The following is a 17,964-nucleotide window of genomic DNA, read 5'->3' as shown; positions in this document are numbered from 1 at the left end:
TTTAGTGTCAGCTCACATAACCATGCATGTTAAACAGCATGTTAAAACAAATACTGCCTTCTCAATACAAGATATTAACCCTTTGGCAGCTGAAGCACAATCATTCCCCAATGACTGCAGTACATGGGAAAGTCATGAACTCATTTTCCACGTTATCACATAACACGTACGCACATCTTCAAAACGTTTTCTCCAAGCACTTGAAAGAGATCCAGCTCTCTCCTGCCTAACGTAATGATAACATGCTCTGCACAAACCATAACCACATGGCGCTATTCACAAGCCATATTCACAAGAAACTCAACAAGCTATAATAATGACATGCTCTTCATAAACCATATTTACAAGGAGCTATTTACAAGGAACTCCACGGTAAACTTATAGGGCCGATGGGGGCGGAGGGAAATCTGCGTTTACGTAGTCCGGTGCGGGCTCTTCTAGATAGGAGGAAATAAAAGCCTCTGATGCTGTCGGCTTCTTTCAACATACTCTAAAGGGTACAGGTGGTGGCGTTCGCGACCTACTGGGTGTTTCTGAGGTGGTCACTCTAGCTAGTTCTTCTGAGAGGACGGGATAAATACCAGTAACTACGGCATTTCTTTCTCTATCAGCCTGTTCTGTTTTGACCCGTTCCCCCTCCTCCCGCAGTTCTTTTTCTTTGGCTTTTTTTTCCGCTGCTTGTTTAGTTCTCTCTACTTTATTAAATTCTTTCTCTGTTCTCCTATGTGACTCTTTGCGCCATAACTCAATGGCATCTTTCTGAGAGGGTCTTGACTTCTTTTTCCATAGCGCTTCCTCTACTCTCATAATGCATTCAGAATCCCATGTTCCCGAGACAGGCCATCTATACTTCTCCTCTAAATCCTTCGTGTAATGTACCCATAAGTCTAAAAACAAAATGGCGTCTAGCCCGTGCTTATTATACATATAATGACCAGGTGTGTCTCTAGGCGGGATGTTAACTGACTCTTCTAGTATACCTTTCCTGGTCCCTATCTGACGTAATTTCGAAAACAGTGGCATGTTGAAACCAACACAATGGAAATACAATGCACACAGAATAGACTGAAACAATCAACAATCATTCACACTACAACATTAAAACACTAAAACAGATACAGTCTAACCTGATACATGGAATAAAACACACACTTGAAAACAGTTAACTTTATGCACTGGAATACAGTACAACCATACCGGTCCCAAAAATGAGACACGTCTTTACCGTGCCCACATTTACCGTGGACCCGTCTTTACCGTGCCCACATTTTACCGTGGACCCGTCTTTACCGTGCCCACGTTTTACCGTGGACCCGTCTTTACCGTGTTCATATAAAATGAACCCGTCTTGAACTTGAACTTGAACTTTATGCGTTCCCCATAATGGTACTCACCAGGAAGCAGAACTTGAAGGCCTCGGAAACTTGATACTGCGAAACTTGATACTGCTACTACGCATGCGCCTTGGAACAGGTGGGCCTCCGGAAACCTCGGACCTTGCTCTCTCACGGGTTGGGCTCTGGTTGGGATGATCCGCGATCCTCACCGCCTCGTGTGGACGCCTGGTCGCAGTCCGTCTCCTCCGTGGGCCTGAGGGAGTAAGCAGGAAGTCCCGCTGTGTGCGCACTTTGAAGTCCGTCACGGCTATAGAAGGGGGCAAAGGCTGGACCTACTTCGCCGGCGCGTGGGGAAAGGGATAGTCCTGTTCGGGCGCCAGATTAATGTGGTAAATAAAATATTACCCTATCATAATTTCTAGGCATAAACATGCATCATGCATTAAATGAGAGGCAGAGTCCGTGATGTCCGAATTAAAGGGCTTTATTCCAATAACTCGAGTTAAGGGAGAATCTGTTCCATCACCTCTAAGGTTCAGGAAGGGTCTTCTAACATTATTTGTAGAGTACATACATTTATACATTTATTCTTGTACATAGGGAGGAGCGCTCCAGGCAGAGCCAGAAAGAAAGAGAGATAAGAGCATGTGGGCGTGCATGAGGGTGTACACTTGATGAGTCATAGGTGGGTGATAGGTGGGTGGCTACATAGAGGAGGAGTTACATGGCCAGCTGGAACTTTGCCCTACTTGTGCACGCAACTTGATCATGACGTGCAATTGACGTGTAACTGGGGGGAAAGCTGACTTTAAGTCTAGTAGAGAAACCTTCAGTGTCAGGGCGACCAGCACGTCTGGTACTATCTGATATCTTGAGTCGGGGATGTATTATCTGAAGCAAAAGGTTGCTCATCACTAAAAGACAGAAAGGGCATATATTTCTTTGTGCATTGCATGGGGGCTGTGAGCTTTCTACAGATGCAAGTACTGTAATTTCATTTAAACAGAGACAGAAAAGCTGGGCCCTATCTCTGCAGACGGGTTCTGTTTACCTTCTTAACCGGGCAGGAATGTGATTCTGTAAAGCAAGCAGATAACTATTTTGCAAAACACTGTCTTGGCACCCCTTGCTGGGCTTCTCTCTCTCTCTGAGCCAGAAATATGCAAGGTCAGGGATACGTAACTGTAGCTTTCAGAGTGTCTGAGCCATGAAAAACCCTTAATTCAGAAAGTGGCTCAGGCTGAACCACAAAAAGGGTTCATTTCGATATTAAACGTGCACATTGCAAAAACATGGGCCTCACTGCTAACTTAACTTTGTTACATGGGAGACTTCATTACTGGCATCTTAAAGCAGGACGTGATTGCAGAGACCTTGTAATTCAGGCCACTACGAGAAAATGCATGGGTGACATGCACATACATGGAACATAGGGTACACGCAGGGGACACATTGGTCAGGCAAAATTTCATTTTCCTCACAGCAACCAATGCTAAAGGCAGTGATGTGTTGAAACGGAGTGAATCGTATAATCATGCAGCATTTCCAAGGGTCAACATAATGCTAAAGTGGTGAGTGATTAAAATTACTCGAACTAGCCGTGCCTACTAGGTCGTGTTTGAGTGAATTCAGGGATTGTACCCACCTTAGAGTAGCGTGGGCTCTAATGTTCCAAGTCTCGTAAAAGCAATAAAAACCGAATGGGACGGGGTGCCTGCTGTGGGAAAAACGGAAGGTGTCAGGTAACCTGTTAAGGTGAATTGAAAAAGTGCCTCAGTGTAAGCATGGGCCGTTAATTACCTTGGCTCAATTAGGAGCCGCTAAATGAAGTAGCAATGCAGCGTCAGATTGCTGCTGTCGGGTGAGGCGAGCCGTGTATGACAATGTTGCTCGTGGCGGTATAATAACCAAGTTCTGCCGAAAAAGTTGTTCCGTTTGGCGGTACCTGTACGGACAAAGCAGGAACTTCAATGAAATCCCGGCTGAAATGTTACAACAACTTGCCAACACCGACCATTATTGTAGGATGCCTACAAACCCTACTAAAGAATTGTAGGGCATCATTACACAGATCACTACTGATGCTTTACAGGAAGGTTTTATTAACAAAAAGGAATTTGCTTTCCTCAATGTTAAATCTGCCTGGACACCCGTGATCTACACAATCCCGAAAGTTCACAAACATCTCACCAGTCCACCTGGGAGACCCATAGTCTCTGGTTGTGGGTCATTTTTGGAACCTATGGGTCAATACGTTGATTTTTTCATAAAAGCTTTTGTAGCGGCTACCACATGCTTTGTGAGAGATAGCATGTCGATGATAAACCTAGTGGAGCACCACCCATTTAACCCTGACGCAGACTTAATATGTACAATGGATGTAGAATCCTTGTACACTAATATCACCAAACTATGGCTATGCTGGTAATCCAGACAGTGCTAGACTCCAGGCCATGTCCTCATTCAGTGCCCACATTGTTTATTCTCCAACTTCTGGAACTTTGTCTAACACAAAATTATTTTACTTTTGATAATCAGTTCTATCAACAAGTAAAGGGTACCTCAAAGGGGGCCATTTTTGCCCCCAACCTGGCACTACATTTATGGATCATCTTGAGATGACAACCATTCTATGAGCATCTAATCCATTCTTTCCCGGATGACGTTGTGGCGCAGATATATAGATGATATTTTTCTCACTTGGCACCACAATAGCGACACCCTGAACCGATTTCTGCATTGTCTGAACAACAATTGTTCAGGCTTGACCTTTACCCTTACCGTTGATGGATTAGCAATTGCATTTTTAGACCACACATCTACCATTCAGAGGGAGAACTATTGACTAAACTATACAGGAAAACCACTGAGCGCAACACATTACTTAGCTACAACAGTAACCACCCACGGGCACTCAAGGATTCCCTTCCATATTCCCAATTCTTGAGGATAAGGTGCAACTGCTATGCTAAAGAGGATTACTTTCGAGAGGCCACTACATCGTCTAACAAATTGAGAGGTCGTGGATATCCTAAGAGGCTAGTATGCAATGCACAGAAAAGGGCCTGGTACTGCCCGAGAGAGGTCCTCCTGAGTCCCAAACCAAAAAGTCATACAGACAGAATAGTTTGAGTCACAACATTTTCCCCTGTTTCTAACTCTGTTTGGAAATCAATACTCCAACATTGGTCGATACTAAATGTGGGAACCCTTAATATCCAACACCCATTGTTTGCCTTCGCAAAAGTCGTAACCTAAAGGATCACCTTGTGAGAGCCGCACTCCCCAATCCTACAGCACACACCACCCTTGATGCTCATTGGGGTTTGGAACCTCTGGTTGGTCACTCAAAACGTGGGTGCTGCAATGTTTGTGACTTTACAATGGAAGGTAAATCTTTCCCATTTAACAATACTGTTGTGAAACGTCGCACTTTTTCCAACTGAAATACATGTAATGTCATCTATTTGAACCAATGTCCATGTCCACAAGTGTATATTTGCCAAACAACACACAAGATCAAGACCCTGGATTGGCCAGCATTGGAGTAGAGTGAGATGTAAAACTCCAAATGCACCTCTAGTGGAACATTTCTCTTTGGCTAATCACAATGAGGACGATATTAAATGGACGGTCCTGAACAGACTCAAACTCCAACAAAGAGGTGGAGACATGGCTCAACTTCTCAATAAAGAGGAACTCAAGATGATAATTCGTATGGACAGCATCAGAAATGGTCTCAATAGGACAGAGGACTGGACCTCTTTACTCTAGAGTTCTATACATGAACCTTGACCCCCTTGACCTTGTTGCCCCAATACCGTATATGACTGTAACCACTGTCCAAGAAGTGTTTTTTCCTGGTGTAAACATATTGTACAGTTATAATTTACCTTGCTCACCGTGTACATGTTTATTAGGTATTGTTATTATTTTTTAATTCTATATTGGGCTGTTAATGTATCACAGTTCATGTTTCACTTTTGCCACAATTTATGGATCTTTGAACATTACAGCCTGTTGCATTTTCAGAAATTCCCATTGTTCAACTTATCAATTTTCCAAATATCATTTTACCTCTCTAACGAGCCTCCTATGGGCTCAGTCTGTCTTCACTTTCCTTAATTCACTCACCCAATATGGTCGCCGTTTCCATCTACACACCAGACGGGATATATGGAGCACTCGAGGTTATGCACGCTAGATTCCTGCCATCGCGCACTCGGAACCTCAGATCTGGCCACTGCCGCCCGTACTTGTGGTAAGCTCCCCCTAATTTAGATGCTACTCTGTCGGTCTATACACCAGCCGTGATTTCATTGAAGTCCCTACTTTTTCCGTACGGATACCCCCAAACGGAACAAGTTTTTCGGCAGAAGTTGGTTATTATACCGCCCGCGAGCAACATTGTCATACCCGGCTCGCCTCACCCGACAGCAGCAATCTGACGCTGCATTGCTATTTCATTTAGCGGCTCCTCGTTGAGCCAAGGTAATTAATGGCCTGCGCTTACACTGAGGCACTTTTTCAATTCACTTTAACAGGTTACCTGACACCTTCCGTTTTCCCACAGCAGGCCCATTCAGTTTTTATCGCTTTTACCGACTTGGAACATTAGAGCCCACGCTGCTCTAAGTGCGTACAATCCCTGATTTCACTCGAACATGACCTAGCAGGCACGGCTAGTTCGAGTAATTTTAATCACTCACCACTTTAGCATTATGGTGACCCTTGGAAATGCTGCATGATTATACGATTCACTCTGTTTCAACACATCACCGTCTTTGGCATTGGTTGCTGCACAAGCCCATTGTAATTTTTTCACACTGCTGTATATACCAGCAATTTATCCACCGCCAATTTTAATCTCATCGTGCTTATCCAATGTACTCTAGAGCTTGCATATACCATAAAAATTCATTACTCTTAGTCCTATTTGTACTTATACCAGTCATCACTTATGAGGTGGATCCCCCCTCCCCTAAGACAGAAAGCATGCTAAAAGAATGCCGCAACTATCCTTCCTAAAACGCTATAATAGGAGTTTGGATTCCCAACCTCCTCCTGGAAATACCAAGTCAAAAATGTGAAAGACCAAGTATATCTGGGAGGGAGTGTAGGGTGCTATGACCAGCATAAGTACAAGTAGGACTTTGAGTAATGAAGATAACCTACAAGCAATGGATCCATCATCTCTTCTCCCCATATCCTCATAACAGTCGTTCCTTATGAATAATACCAAATCAATGTATGTAGAATTTAACAGTGATAAACCAAACGAAGGTTACTCAGTGCAATAACCTTGTATTTTAACTAAAGAAACCATAGAGAATTAAAGGCCAGATGTAGGTAATCCAGATTTACCAATTCTAAATACCAAATTTTACCGATTCTCTATTTTAGAATCGGAAAATGGGATGTAGGTAAAAATGTGTTAATTTTTACAGAATCGGTAAAATTCGGTATCAGTCATTCTGCATTTACCGATTCAGCCTCCCGGCCCATAGGAATGAATGGGAATTACCGATTCAATAAATACCGATTCGGTAAATACCGAATCGGCTATTGAAAAAAAGAAAAACTAAGGAGTCAGCCAATCAGGTGCAACCACCCGCCTCGCAACCAGGAAGTGGCTACACCCAGGCAGGTGGAAGCAATTAGAAGCTTCTGGTGAGGCTGTGAGAGCAGAGCTGAGTCCCTGAGCCTCAGGATAACTTTTTTGCATTTGAAAGAGAAAAATGGCAAACGCCAGTGAAAAGGAAGTTCCAGAGAGGAAGAGAAAAATAAAATTCAGCACCATGGAGCTGCAGGTCCTCAGGGAGGAGGTGGTGAAAGAACACCAAAAATTGTTTGGGAAGCAGTCCCTGACGGTGGCAGAATCTGCCAAAAGAAAGATTTGGCTGGAAATACAGTCTAAGGTAGGGGTACTCATAGTATGGCCCGCGGGCCGCTGGTAGCCCTTCCGGCCTTCATTGGTGGCCCGTGGACCTTGTTACAGTACGAGTCCTTCCCATTAAGTTTAAACAGAGAAGATGGCCGCAGGAGCATACCTAGTGACTACGTATTCAATACATATTCACAATGTTTGCTCCTGTGACCATCTTCTCTGCTTATGCCTGCCTCTGATTGGCCTGACGTCACACCCGGCGCGAAGCACAGGCCCTTTAAAAGTCAGCTGTAACTAGCGCTTGTACAGCTGACTTTTAAAGGACCTTTTAAGGAGCTCCCTGTGTCTGTGGTGATGACGTCGACGTCTTCGCAGCCCGCAACTACGGAGAATCTTCACTGCAGCAGGAAAACCTTCAGCGGCAGGTAAGTGCAACTGCGGGCAGTACTATGGGTCATGTCACCTTTTCCTTTTGTAACTATCGCCGTTTTTATTTTGTTCGCTTTTGATGCATGCACAATTGTCACTGTTGCCTCATGTAACGTTTGCTTTTGTAACATGCCCATTAGTAACTTTCTCCTGCTGTAACACTGCTGTTCCTATTGTGCGCTGTCCTCCTCCGAAGCTGCGTCCCGCCCGCTTCCCCCTCCCCTGCTTCCCCCTCCCCTCCCCTCTGTGTGATCTCACCATATACTTTGGAATTGATGACTAGCCAAGATAAAAAGCGTTGTCACTGAGAATGCTGTTTGCATGCATTTAAGGAACCATTGCCTCCAATTGCTGAGACCATGGTAGATATCCTCATGCTGGATGGTTTGTCCTCAACAGTTATCTAGTTTGCTCTGAAACTCTCAAGGCGTCCCACAATTTAGTCTTACCTACTTTTCCTATTGGTTTGTACACATGCATGATTTCTGTCGGCTGTAGTTAAGAGATGCGGTGGTCGCCACTGCATCTCTTCGGAAGAGAGTCTGCTTTCCTATTAAATTGTTTTCTTACAGCCCGTTTAATAATCGTTCAAATTGGAATCCTGCATGTTAATAATGGTTCCCCCTTGGCTTACTTTCGGATTTTAAATAATTTGCAGCTACACCTTTTGTCTTTTCACAAAGCGTTTGTGGGAATAGCAATAGCTGATATTTGTAAGCCTTTGTGGTGTTTCTACTCTCAAATTCAGTTTTCTGTAGCAGTCAATAATTAGACTGTTATCTTTGGCATCTTATTTCGTTAATTTCTTATAATCTTATTTTAAAACAATCTTATTGTATGGTGTCAGGATTTATTATACCAGTTAGAAAAAGAATAAAGACCTAATTTTAACCTTTATCGCAGCCAACTGGACATGAAGTGTATGCATGAGTAACATTTTTTGCAGAGATTGTTACTCTCTATTAAACATTTTGTTGTATTAGTATAGGTACCAAACATTTTAGGCTTGACCAGGTAATGTACAACTCTAAATCTTCCATCTCATTTTCATGATTTCATTTTGACTGCAAGAGTCCCATGACATCGCACCCCTGCATACCCAGGTGACAGACTTTTAGGACATTTGGTAGAATTCCTACATCACGAACATCCATGGATACCAGAACCTTGAACTTCACGTAATGGCTACATAGAGGAGTATGAAAGACTAAAGAAAACCTTGGAGAGTTACAGATTGTATATGAGGTTTATATTGTATTTTTTGCCCCTTTGGCAAATGCAGAAAGCCATTTGACAGGAAAGTATGCAAGATTTTTCAAGAACTTGGGAAATACTGTTGTGTGGTGCAGTGCAGTTCCATCAGAAGAGTGAGCCACACAAGAGACACTTTTGTTTTGGCATCTTGTCTTTGCATTATTATAGAGGGAGTTTGAATCGCTATTGTCCAGCCCACCTGTTTCAGGCTGGCCGCATTATCCTCTGTTAGTAAGCAAAGTACGCATTGGGGGGGTGCAATTCTTGCCTATGCTTTTCAAGATGGAAGACCTCATGGATACTTGAGTGCTGTACTTCACATGCAGAATCTTCACTTTTTGTATGTGTCCCGCTGTTGGTGTTTCTGTGATGTTCTCTCCCTCTTATGCTTCTCCCACCACCACCACACTTATTTTTGCTGTTGCTCACAGATCTATTGCGAGAAGTGGTGTTGTTCCATCGGTCGTGACGTGGTGTCTGTCCAGCGGTCTTAACGCAGTGTCGGTCCATCGGTCGTGGGGCGTGTCGGGCCATCGGTCGTGTCGGTCCATCGGTAGTGGGGCGGTGTCGGTCCATTGGTCATCCGGTGGAAAATCAGATTCCTGGTCCTTGTTACTTGTTGCATAGTAACAAACTAGCTGGAGAGCTCCGCAATGGCCTACAGTCCAGTTTCCAAGCCTTGCAAAAGACCCAGATCGATACAGAGCGAACACAGGACCTTCCAGGAAGCATGGGAAGAAGAGTACTTATTTGTAGAATGTCCAAAAGAAAAAGCACCTGTTTGCTTTGCAATGCGAAAGTAAATGTTCTCAAGAGGTATAACCTGCAACGGCACTACAAACGCGGCACCCTGAATACACTGCGAACTTCCCACTGAACTCAAACCTGCGTTCTCCAAAAGTGGCATCGTTGAAGCAAGCTCTTCTTTCCCAGCAGAAGATCTTCCTTTGCCAGATGAAGGAATCTGAGGCTGTAACAGAAGCATCTTTCAAAATATGCTACTTGCTTGCCAAACAAAAAAAAACATTCTCAGATGCAGAGCTGGTGAAGCAATGTTTCCTTTCAGCAGACCAAATTTTATTTGACAACTACAGTAATAAAGCCAGCATTTTAAAGGACATCAGTGCATTGCAGCTATCGGATTCCATGTGTGCATGCAGAATAGAGGCAATGGTACAAAACGTCCAGGAGCAGGTGATCAAAGCAGTGAGAGAGTCACCGTTCTTCAGCATTGCCATGGATGAGTCCACAGACATAGGCGATGTGGCCCAGTTATTAGTTTGGGTGAGGTATCTGGACCAATCGCTTAATCCCAAAGAAGAACTCCTGTGCCTTCTACCACTGCTAGGGCACACAAGAGGAAAAGATGTACTGGACAGCATGTGCAACTACTTTAAAACAAATGACATACCACTAAATACTCTTGTCAGCATAACAACGGATGGGGCTCCTGCCATGGTAGGCCATGACAGAGGCTTAGTATCTATGCTTAAAAAGAAGCTCATAGGACAGACTGTGATAGACTACCACTGCATTATTCACCAGGAAGTGTTGTGTGCAAAATTAAAGCATGGAGAACTGAATAATGTCCTAAAAGGTGCTGTGAATTTTATTTATTTTATCCGTGCCAAAGCTCTGAACCATAGACTTTTCAAAGCAATGCTACAGGAATCTGAAGCGGAATATACCAACGTCTTGATGCACACTGACGTGCGTTGGCTAAGCAAAGGGAAGGTTCTGGAGTGGTTCATCGCATTGCTTCCTGAAATTGAACTCTTTGTGAACAGTAGAGGCCAATCGTTCCCAGAACTAACAGATGTGAAATGGCTTGTTATGCTCCATTTTCTTTCATATATTTTCACACATTTTAATGCTCACAATTTGACCATGTAAGATAAACAACAACTTGTGTGCTCCCTCATGAATGGTATTTATGCTTTTCAAAGTAAGCTTGTGCTTTTCAAAGCACAACTGGATGATAGTGGCTTCACCCACTTCCCAAAACTGTTGGCTGTGATGCAGAGGTTTCAAGATGCACAAGAAATTCTTGCAAACCTCGACCATGGTGCATGTCTTGAGGATATTTCTGGGGAGATCAAACGACGATTTTCTCAATTCAGAGCACTCACCCCTCTGTTCAGGCTGGTTGAAAACCCCTGGATGGTGAGTGCACGAAATCTTGATGTTGTTGCCCTTATTGGCATGGAAAGGGCTCAAGCAGAACTGGAGCTCATTGACATACAGCACAATTCAGCCCTCGAAGCTTTTTTTGGGGCAAGCACCAGAAGAATTCTGGAAAATTGTGCCCCCTGACAAGTTTCCTCTTTTTTTACAGTGGCCCAGAAGGTACTATGTATGTTCGGGTCAACATATGCTTGCGAATGTTCATTTTCCACAATGGGACTGTTGAAGAGCAATCTCAGAAATAAGCTCACAGACTTAAATCTGGAGCAGCTCTTAAGGCTTGCAGTTTCCAACTTGGTACCAGATTACAGAAAACTAATTGGGGACATGAAATGTAAAATAAGTTCGTAGTGTTTGTCTTTAACATACCTATTTTGGGACTCTGAAGCCTGTGTTGCACTGGGCATGTGCTGAATATCCGGATGCTGCAAATAGCCACGCAATCCCACTTAAGATTGCTATTGTCTGCTAATAAATAATATTATAAACATGTGCTGCATGTAGTTACATCTGCTTTGGAAATACAGCATTGTCTAGTAAGGTTTTGAAACAGCAGAGATGTTCCCCCCTTCTAGAGGCAAACCATACTGAAGGAGGGAGGAACCATGCACCTGCACCTGCCCTGACTGAGCTGGAGGAGCTGGTGAAGCCCACCATAGAACCAGAGAGCGTCTGTGGACTGGGAGATGCAGACAGCCAGAGCTGCCACCAGAAAAGGTAAGAAGCATGCACAGCAATCACCCCCACCCCATCACCTTCCCTTTCCCCTAAGTGGCAGTGTTAACACCACTCCAGTAGAGGTAGCAACATACACCAGCAATGCATTATGGGAGATGTAGTCATTGAAACACCTACCTTCTCATACGGCACACCAAGCAACACACATCAGTGATAAGCAAGCTGAGGCAATAGCTACAGTGTTTCAGTGATACGAATTTAATTGTATAAGCAGTGCTGCAGGGGCACAGAACTAATGTATGCTTTTATGTCCACAGGAGAGACATCTCGCCAGCGTACCAGGGAGAAGGAAGGCAGTGCACCACAGAGGGACGACACCCAGGAGGCAGGCACAAGTGCAGGGAATGACACAGAGGACACTGGTGCAACAACAACACAGCCAGCCTCCCTAGACCTTGAAATGTCTCCACAGCTGCAGGCCTCCTCAGAGCGTTCTGGGTCCCCTCTGCTACTGTCCACACCTGAACTGCCTGCGTCACTGCCTGAAACAACACCTGCAGCTCAAAAGAGCAAGAGGCATGTAGTTGACCCACTAGTCCAAATGGAGACATCAGCAGGTGACATGGATTGGGATGAGACACCAACCTTGGCTGGGGAAGGAAGCACTGCCATACAGCAGTCCAGTGCACCGGTATCAGACGCTGCAGGCCCCGAGACAGCAGTGCTGCACAACATGTGGAGGGTCCCAGTGTCTTCCGTGGGCTGGAGGGTAGCATGGTGAAGATACACCGTATGCAGGGGGAGGCCATCCAGCCAGTGCAACGCCAGATGAGGCACCTGAATGCAAACATGGAAAACATAGGGAAGGGCATCAGTGCATTGGTGGATGAGAACAAAGAGATGGCATCAGGTATGAGAGAGGTGACTGCAGGGATGCGGGACATGTCTCAATCCGTGCTTCTCTTGTGCACAAAACTGGATCAGGACAGAACAATAAGGAGGAAGGACAGGCAGGAAGCACAGCGACACACTTAGGCTGTTAACCGCCTTGCCACAGCAACTTCCCTTCTTTGCAGGCGATGCGTCAACATGCAAGAAAGACTAGCACACAGCAGCAATGAGGTGTCCAGGGGCCTTGCAAGGGTGACGAGTGCTGTAGAGGTGCTGCTTAATGCTCAGTCAGTATATACTGCTGCTCTGGATGTACCTGAGAGCGAGGAAAGCACCAGTAGGAGCAGCATGACAACCCCCCCTGTTGCTGAGACACGGAGTAGCAGCAGGCTCCATGGTGCTACATCTGCCCACACACCTAGTGAGGACAGCCAGCCAATTTCATCTGGCACTGGTAGGCGTGGCAGAAAATGACTAATGTTGCCGACACTCCATGACCTTTAATGGGGAAGTGAGCCCGGACTCCCATTATTAATGGATACCATTTGTGTTGCACATTTGTGCCTTTGAGTTGCGCGGGATCTCTGCCTGTCTCTGTCTGCCATCTGTTGCTGACGCTACTCCTGCTGTGTTGGGGTCAGGCAGTGCCTGTTCATCCTCATGGTCCTGATAATCGCACAATTCCACCTCTGTGCCCTTCTTTGTAGCAAGGTTGTGCAACATTGCGCATGTTGCAATGATCTTACAGCAGATGAGTGGTGAGTACTGCTGTGCGCCTCCGCTTTTGTGGAGGCAGCGGAACCTGCTTTTTAGCAGCCCAAAGGTGCGCTCCACAACATTCCTAGTGGATTTGTGTGCCACGTTGTATCGTCTCTGGCTTGGCGTTGATGGGTTCAGGTAGGGTGTCAGGACGAACGAGCGGACGGCATATGCGCTGTCACCTGTTTGAAAATGATAGAGCCATTGATCACATGCGCAACAACACATACATCTACAATATCTATCAGGGTGTGTCACAGTGTTTTACCTAGCAGGTATCCTTCTCCGAATTCCCCCACTGTCAGGCGTGTGTATATCCCACTGTTCTGAAAGATGTAGGAGTCGTGGGTGCTTCCCGGGAATTTGGCCACAATGTCTGTCATGATGTTGTTGGCATCACAGATTACCTGCACATTGATAGAGTGTGTTGACTTCCTGTTTCTGTAAATTTACTCTGTGGCAGCAGGTGGGCAGATTGGGATGTGGGTGCCGTCAATACAGCCGATGACGTGTGGGAACTGTTCCAGTTGATAGAAGTCAGTCTTGGTCTTTAGCAGTTTTGCATGTGTGTCAGGGAAACTGATGTAATGAAGCATTCTCTGCATCATGGCCTCTAGGAACTTCGGGAAGAAACGAGATTGGCAGCTCTGGGACACCCCACCTACCGCAGCAATCACCCCCTGGTAACTCCCAGATGCAAGCAGGTGTAGGCTACAGAGCACCTGTACATGGGGTGGGATGGCGTGCGCCCTTGGTGTTGGGTGCTCCAGGAGTGGGTGCAGGTCCCTAATCAAGTCCAGGGTGGTTTGGGGGTGTAGCCTGTACCTTTACAAGATCTCTGCCTCAGTGAGTTGGAAGAGCGTTATCCGCTGTCTGTAGACTTGCTACTCCCGTCTCCAGACCCTCTCTCCTGCTGCCTTCTATCCGTTGGGTCTCTCACCTGGTGATATTGTGAGGAGACCTACCAACAGATCCTCCAGTGACCAGCTTCATCTGATTGATAGTGATATTTGGTTTAAACACTATCCTTATACTGTTGCTTTTAATATTACCCCTGTGATGACCCCCCTAATAAAGTAGTTTGTCTTGGCATCACATTAGGTAATTTTATCTCACTTTTTCTTTTCACTATTTTCACTGCAACCTCTCCCATCTAGCCATGTTATTCACATATGTTTTTTGTCACTGGAGGATCTGTTGGTAGGTCTCCTCAAAATATCACCAGGTGAGAGACCCAACGGATCCCAGTCTGTTTACAAAAAATCCCAGCTGACGATAATCCGCCAAGCGGTGGGCTGATGGGAGTATTTTTGTCGTGTTCTCACACTTTCTCTTATTCTTCCCCCCTTTTTTTGATCAGACACTAGTTCATGCATGCTTCTCTTTACAATTGACATACAATATTGAGCTTACTTAAGACCTATAGTATCCCTTGTGTTTGTGTAATCCGCTGAAACATCAACAAAGTAAATCTGGCGCAAATCCTATTCGGAAACTGATAAGTGTAACTATAAAGCAGCCCTCACTGCTTTTCACAAAAACTTAAAAAAGGCACGGAAAGATTGTGTGATAAGTAAACTCATCCAGGCAGTGAAGGGCCTGGGAGGAAGACCAAAAGGTGGCATTAGCACTTGCATTTCCAATAAGTTGTCTCTAAACAAAATTGATTTTCATGAGGGGGATTGTTATTACCACCTAGTTGAACTAACACTAAATGCAACCCATCACATCATACTGATACATCTCTATAATAATGTTCCTAAGGATGGCCTTGGATTAGTGATAAAGAATATAATGGAGGCCATGAAGGTCATTTATATGGGGAACGCCAAAGATACAATGATAATGCTGGTGGGGGACATTAATTGTGTTTTGTGTAATCATACTGATGATAGATTGTGCGGCTTGTCCAATGAAATCGAGAGTAGTACCCACTTTTGTCATTCTAGGATGGTGGATCTGTTTAACAAGCTTATCTTTACATTGGATCTTGCCTATGTTAATGGAGTACTGGCCAATCCTTCTTGTATACCACACACTTTTAATGGGAGAGGGTTTGCTACCACTATTGATTTTATTTTAACTTCACGCTCTCATGAACATATGGTTCTCTCCTTCAGGGTATGAGACATTAGTTTAAGTGATCATTTCCCCCTTTCTTTACACATTAGGCTACCTACTTATAGAACTAATAAGTCTAATTTGCCACCTCGAGTGTCGAGGAATATAGCACTAAGTAAAATAAAAGGCTGCACACTAAGGTGGGCCAATGTAGACACTGATTTACTGACTAAAAAGGTGATAGTGAATTACAAGGCTGCATTAGACATTTGTTTGAGTGTCTGATGCTGCCATTGTGCATTATTGTAATGATATTTCCAGGGAGGTTAAGAACTTGATGACGGCTCAGTATTGTAATAAACCGAAAAATTCTGGGTGGGTCAATAAAAAATGTACAAGTGCTTATTCCAACCTAACAAAAGAATTGCACAGGCAGCCTAGATCTCCAACTAAAATTAGACAGGCTAGAGCGGAATACAGAGGGGATATTAAAGAGAGGAAGCATACCTTAGGAAATGATGCTTGGGACTCCCTTCATTGCGGCCCAGCAGAAAGACAGCACCGCGTTTTCGAAAGTTCTGAGGACCCCCTTTTTATCTCCTGATAATGGCCCTTCTGTTGAAATAGTAATTTCAGAAGAAACTTGGATTAGTTATTTCTCCAAGGTGTATAGTGATCAAGGAAATTCAGGACGGCAAACGGTTGATACCAATACCAGTAATAGTGATAGGGTCGACTTGGAAATTACCATAGAAGAGGTGAATAGGGAACTGGCACTTAGTCTGGGTGATAAAGCCCGGGGACCTGATGGGGTCCCAGTTGATATGTTTAAGTTTAATGTTTCTTTATGGGGCCCTATTCTAACTCAAGTCATTAATGCCAGCATAAAATTATCATTTCCGAGACCTGGGTGCAATCAACAATAATCTCAATCTTTAAAATGGGGGATCGCCAGAACCCAGGGTGCTATAGACCGATCTCCCTTTTGGACTCCATGGTCAAAGTGGTAGGATGAGTCATTCTGGAGCGCCTACAAGATTGGGCAGAAGACACCCAGACCATGTCAAACCTGCAGTATGGATTTTGTGCTAGGCTCAGTACAATCAAACAGAGTTTGAATTTGTCTATTCTTATAGGCAAATATACCAGAGCAAGAAAAGGGAACCTTTTTTGACTTTAATGGATCTCACCGTGGCATTCGATTCTGTTAGACATAACAGGCTGTGGGAGGTCCTCGAGACGGTCGGGGTAGATCCCCAAATGATCTCTTTTTTAATGAGGCTGTACAGCGGAGCTAACGCCAGTGTTCGATATGGTCTGAGGGGCGAATGCACTCAGGCTTTTCCCATTAGGAGAGGGGTTAGACAAGGCTGCATAATGGCCCCTTTTATTTTTATTTTTAACGGACTAGGAGAAGCGTTACTTTTGAAGGGCAAAGACTTTCCCCAAGTTTGTGGCCGCTTTATACCTGCACTTCTTTACGCGGATGACGCTGTGCTAATGGCACACAACCAAAATGGCCTCCAGAGAGTCTTGGATAGATATAGTGGTTTTATGAAGGATTTAGGTCTTAATACCAACATCTCCAAGACCTATGTTATGAGATGTAGACAAGGAACACAGAAGACACAGGAAATGTTCATAGACGGGAAGAAGTTACTTTCAACTATAAATTTTTCCTACCTGGGTATATTATTCAATCAGCATGATTCATGGGATTATACATTATCTGCTAAAAATGTGTCTTTTTCTAGATAAACGGCGATACAAAATGGGGGTGGTAATGGACGGAGCATCTGAACCAATCAAACACTCACACCCAGTCAAAAGATCTGGGTTTAATCCATCACCGTCCTTTAGCCCACTCTGCCACCCCAGTTCAGACATGGCTATATGCAAATCAATCTGACCCTGTGCCTCATGGGAACAGTCCAGCCCGAGCTGCCAAGCCATGCCTTCCCTGGACCGGAAACAAGCTTCTGAGGACCGGTTTCTGGCATTGCAGCCGTCTTCAGCCCGGCGTGCTTGAATCCAGTGGCAAAGTGAGCCAGGGACTCACGTCTGAGCATACCCTGCCACACTTATGGCAGCCAAAAGCGGTACCAAATGGGGGTGGTAATGGACGGAGCATCTGAACCAATCAAACACTCACACCCAGTCAAAAAATCTGGGTTTAATCCATCACCGTTCTTTAGCCCACTCTGCCACCCCAGTTCAGACATGGCTATATGCAAATCAGTCTGACCCTATGCCTCACGGGAACAGTCCAGCCCGAACTGCCAAGCCATGCCTTTCCTGGACCGGAAACAAGCTTCCGAGGACCGGTTACTGGCATTGCAGCCGTCTTCAGCCCGGCTTGCTTGAATTTGTTTCTAGATCAACATCAGCTCTAGTAGTAGTTGCCAAAAAACTAGGTGGGAAACCACCCCCAGAACTCCTGCAAATATACAAAGCAACATTTAATACAATAGCACTTTATGGGGC

Source organism: Lissotriton helveticus, chromosome 5_1 (genome assembly GCF_964261635.1).
Source record: "Lissotriton helveticus chromosome 5_1, aLisHel1.1, whole genome shotgun sequence".
In the NCBI taxonomy this organism is placed as follows: Eukaryota; Metazoa; Chordata; class Amphibia; order Caudata; family Salamandridae; genus Lissotriton; species Lissotriton helveticus.
This window is presented reverse-complemented; position numbering follows the sequence as displayed.